The sequence below is a fragment of the Homalodisca vitripennis genome, chromosome 7, assembly GCF_021130785.1.
Source record: "Homalodisca vitripennis isolate AUS2020 chromosome 7, UT_GWSS_2.1, whole genome shotgun sequence".
Taxonomy (NCBI): Eukaryota; Metazoa; Arthropoda; class Insecta; order Hemiptera; family Cicadellidae; genus Homalodisca; species Homalodisca vitripennis.
Window position 1 is genome coordinate 20,386,172 of NC_060213.1, and position 6,000 is coordinate 20,392,171.

Here is a 6,000-nt window from a genome sequence, read left to right on the forward strand (position 1 = left end):
CGCCGCCTGGTAGCAAGTGACACCAATGGGCTTATCTTATTAACCTTCTCCGAGGGAAAAAATACATATACATACAAATTTTCATAATGATCGGTCACATATTTTACGATCTATAAAGGACATGCAGACATTCACTTTTATATACGCAGATGAAGTACATTCTATTCAACAATAACCAATGTTTGTCCAGAGTCAATATTTAAAAAATAGGGAGGAAGGGATGTTAACCTCATCATGTATAATAGTTTTGTGCATGAGCGTTCTGTTCTTGATGTAGTAACATTTCATCATTTAATACTTTACTGCTTATGGTTCTATTGATTTACTTAATACAGAGTTTTTTTGTTAGGATCCATAGTAAGGATTGTAAATTATATTTCTACGTTTTGTATACATGCGTTGTAAAACACTAAAGTAATTATAGTTAACTGTTTTGTTCATTTTGAATTATCATGCCAATGGTACCACCAATTAGATCAGTGTTGAAAGTGTTCATCTACCTTTATACTATTACATAACAATATTTTACAAGGATAAGGGTTTTTGCTATTCAATTTCTCTGGCTGAAGCCCATTATTGGCTGAGCGTAAGCGAAGCCTATTACTCAATGGGCTAGAAAAATGAATTGCTGTCTATCTGAACAACCTTTTTTACAAATTTAAGCCAATTTTCTTTTAAAGAAACATACAATACAATGGTGCAAGCTACTCAATGGGGTATTGCAAAGTTAGTGAACATCTTAAAAAATTAATATTAAGGGTGATTATAATGGCGAAAAGAAAAATATTACAATAAATACGAGTAAATTCAAAAATAAACTGCATACATATGACATTTTTAAACGTGAAACAGTGGCAGAAATAGCTATAGACTTTAAATTTTGCATGTAGCCTTAACTAAACCTGTTACACAAAACAGTGTTGGTACACTCCTAACTTGTTATAAATGTGTAGGCAAAATTTCTTAACTTAGATCAGAATACAATTGTATAGTTTTCATTTCGTTTTAAAATGTTAGATACATGATTATTACACAATTAAGTGTTAACATTCTCCTATTTAAACTAATTGATAAGCTGACTGAATTCATCCATGTAAACTGCTATTTATGCATGAATTCGCACACAAACGGAACAATCTTCCTGAGTACTACAGTTAATATGATGAAGTGCACTGTATAAAAACTGTCAACATTGCTGACACGTTTCTGTGTCACATAATACTTCATAGTTTATTACCAGTGGTCGAGAAGAGATGATAAACTATGAGTCAAATTATTCTTTTTATGGGTTGGGTCATAAGTTTGACCTTCAGTCCTTCAATCAGTTAAGTCACGGTGCTCTTTTCACTCATGTGTAATGATGTTTCTTTTTTTAAGCCGGTTATATTTGTTATCTATTTTTCGATTATACGTTAATACTGTCTTGGAAAATTGTGAAAATGTAGTCACCAATCTTTGTAAATTCATTCATTCACCGAGTTTGCAGTTCCTTATCGCAGCAAACATTGGATCATTCTGAAAGTATACCTAATATATTTATTACTTAGCGTATTTCACATTTTTTAGGTAGACTTTGTATACAAAATCGACCTATTGTAATCGTCCTCTTAGCAGCACTTAAGATTCCACATAACTTCACCAAAAATGATCGCCAGAAATCAAAACCACCCACCGAAAAACACACACAAAATTGTCCCAAAAACTCAAATAGTTAAATATTTATTTTTATTAATGTCTCAGCTAAGTTTGTTAGCTAGCTTGGTACGCCATTCCATTTCAATATGGCTGCCGTGCTTTTAAAATTAACAACTTCGTTAATTATGAACATAGAGAATGCTTATAAAAATTCCCATACTTTTTGTTATAATCATTTATTTTTATCTAAACGGTCTTAAAGGTCATGCGTACATGTAATCCTGACCGGTTTTAATAAAAAATCTACCTTCTATTTCTAAGACTATTTCATATTTATTTACAAATCCATACTGATAAACAGTAATTGTTTCTTGATATACAGGTATTATAACCCAATTTTTAGAGAAAATCGCCATCTTATAATCATACAACCTGGGTTTTCTTGGGCAATAGATAAAGATATTTCTTCTAAAAAAGGAAATCAATCGTGAGCATGACAGTTTTGATTTGGAGATAAAAATAACAGGATATGAATTTGTTAAAAATGTGAAGCAATATTTTTTTCCGCAGATCACATTTTCTTAGCTAAACTCTTGTTTATTTTAATTCGTTTATTACATTTTTTAATTACGGAACCTGCTTGGCATGGATTAAAATATTTTCAGTAAGACACCAGGTAGTCACTATGATGTACGTTCTTGAGTAAAGTGTTCACTGAAGGCTTTTTGAAAATATTGACGGAAAACTTTTATAATAACGAAGTGAGCAGTTTCTAAGTCGAGCAGAGAAACAACTTTGTTTACCACCGGAGTCAAAGTCTCAGGTAGTTTCTTTAGGAGAGTCTCTTTGACTTTAAAAAGAGATGTTCTTGGCCACACTGTACTCCAAATTAAGCATCTTAAATTTGGAGGTTAAATAAGCATATTTTTATAGAATATTGTGAGTTTTCAATTCTCAAGTCTTATTGATAGGTGATAACGAAGTTCATATGTGTTTTCATCTTTGCATATACATTCTTATTTTCAGTTTATTTCGTAATCCTGTGGTCTTAAGTCCGAACATTCCATTCTAATATTAAGCACCAAACTGTCCATGTATATAATAAGTGGTTGAGTTTAGTCTCCTACACTGGCTGGGATGTTACTCGAAGAAAGTGCGAAATCCACAATATTCAACTGAGTACGCTGTAACACAATGACAGCTAAAATCTGCTGTCTATCTGTGTCTGAGTACGCTGTAACACAATGACAGCTAATATCTGCTGTCTATCTGTGTCTGAGTACGCTGTAACACAATGACAGCTACAATCTGCTGTCTATCTGTGTCTGAAGATACGAAACAACGTCAAAAAATATCTTCGTTAGGAGGAGCATCTGTTCCATTTATGTGGAAATTCCTATACCGATACATAAAATGGTTACGGAAAGCAACGTTGCTGCAGATTTAGTAAAGTTATATTTATTGTTTTATATTCACGAAAATATTAGCACGATCAGGAAAATTTTAATGGCTTTGATTTTATATCACGCATAGAGTTATGATACTGAACTGAGAGTAATGAAAATATTCACACGCTTCCTATTAATATGTAATATCCATCACTTTTCATTAGACGTACAAATTTAATTTGTCTTTAAAGGAGTCACCTTAGTTAAGACGGTGAGATATGGTCATAGGGTGAAAATGAACCTCTTATATAGAGAGATATAACTGTAGAATTATCTTAAAAAGATATATATAATATTATTTTATGTTCCGATTTCTTAATATCACGTTAGTTAGTAATATTTATTTCAAAAGTTACTTTAAAAATCAGACATTTAATTATGAAATGAAAGGAATTTGAGTAGTAAATTGTATGCATGATACGAATAATTGTGTAATACGAATCAAAGTTTTAGGAAAGTATTATAAAAAGAATGTTTCGATCTTCCTTTCCTGTCTATATATCCGGTTCATTTTGTTTATATCATACGAATTAAAAATTGTATGATCATAGTTTTGTTTACGGATACAATAGATCTATACTTATTTGTTGTCAGAAATACAGTACAGTAATATATGAAAATACTTAAAATTCACGGCCAATAAGCCAACCAACCACTGCGATATTTAGTCACGAGAATAATCAATTTATTCAAACCGAGAGAAATACCAGGGCAGCCAACTCTCTCATACATTCACACCTCAGCGGAGATGAGTTATTTGCGTGGTGTTGGCAAGCCTGATATATGACATTGTGCTGTCACTGTTGCACCCGTATTCGCTGAAACTGGAATTCTATCAGCTCTACAACTCAGTAGCGTTGGTTGAAAACACATATTCTGATTTTGCATATAAATCGTACTCAAATCTTTCATGGCAGACACACACTACTAGCTTCAGAAAGTAATTTAAAATATTCTATAAATAACAATATAAATTAACCATATGCTTGAACAAAAAATTAAATGCAATGAACGAACAAACGTTTTGACGTTGGTGTAGACGTTAATAATCAGCCTTAAAAATATAAATCTAATAATTCACAGTGAGATAGGACGAATGATTATTGTACAATATAAATACCTTTTATCACAATTATCCCAACAAGGACGGGAAAGAGTTTACAGTAAACGGAGTCTGTTTGGTATCATTTGAAGAAAGCTGAGCAGAACGATAGTCTAAGAGAAGACGCCGAAGTCGTTATTTCGTAAATCCTACAGCCACGGAAGCCGCACCAAGAAGATCTCGTTGAGAGAGAACAACATACACAGGTACTAATATTGCCACGGGAGTGGGAAAAACAATTAATGTGGCGATTTAATATATTACATTGCATTTTAAAAACTTAGATTTAGCTACTTGTACAGTAGCTTTTTATATTAAATTGTAACCTAAGTACTAAGCAAGGCTTCTCCAGTATTTAAAAGCTAAGAGAATTTTGCACACTTTTGAAACACTCCACTTGTTCTGTGCTTGGTAGGGAGTATAGCAAAAGGGCTATATGATTTTACGAAGAAACTTTAAAAATAGGCTTGTTATTCACCTGTTTTAAATGCAACATTCTCAAATTATCTAACAAAACTAGGTTGATAATCCTATATTGCAGTTCCTTACAACTTCAAGGGTTCTTATTATTGAATCACTGAGATTTAAAAGGGATAGCATTCCATAAAAAAACAATAAAATAAAACTGAGAGCCATGGTATATCAAGTGAAAAGAAGAAAAATAATATTCCATACAACATTGGGGTTGCCAAGGAAACATCTGTTGTCAACTGAGCTTTAAAAGAATAAAATTCCTAGTTATTTTTAGTAGAAACCAAAGTATTTTAATTTTGATAATATAGAATAGTCCATCCTTAACATACTTGTTCTATTAATACGAAAACAGAAAACAATAGTTGATGGTTAACAATCATCTAAGAAAAACGTTATCACTTTATTTAGGGCAAATTTGGACTTTAAACAACGTAAAACTAATTATATGAAAATGAAAGCAATTTTACGGCGAAGGAAGGGATTATTGCAATAGACCTGTACCTGATGATGAGATTAATAGGTATGTGTGTCGCATTTGATACATTGTAATGTAAAACTAACCTAACACCCATTTTTGGCACAACAACCTAACACAAATTTTTTGCCTAACACCCAATTAAGTCTTATGTAAATATCTTGAATAGGTTTTTATATCTATCCAATTTACCTTTAGCGTAGCAAAGTCTGAGGAAACTGTTAACGACCTTGAATTAAAAACAAATATAATTATCATATATTCATATAAGTAAATCTGTGTGAAATGCAGAGGATTTTTTACAAATTATTACAGGTTTTATTACTTTGTTTGTAAAGAAATTGGCATATTAGTTATTACCAAGAACACTGGAAATATGAATGGATGGTTTTGTCAGTCTTCACTTTTAACATTCTTCACATTTTCTGTTGACAACTTTTATATTATAATTGTTTAAAAACGCAAGGTTCTTACAATATATCGATAGATGGATGTAAAAACGCGCCATGATGAATAAATCATGATGATTAATGAAGATTTGGTCGAGACTGTGTTACAAATGTGCACACAAACCTTTAATATTCCGAACTACTCAAGTTCAATCAGACCTCACTCTGCTCTGTCAACAGTCAGGAACCAGTAAACTGAGACCAGTGAATGAGATGTAAAGTTAAACAAACCCAACTTCATCAACTCTCTTCTCAGTTTGCTTTTACGTTCGTCGTACAATAGTTAAAAGTCTTTAAATATGAAATTCCCTCTACTAGTGCTGAAGCCAGTCCTTCTCTAGTGAATGGTGGGTTGAAATTTTAAAGAACAATTTGTTCTGTTGATAATCATCAATTTGGTGGTTTTTATTACCACAG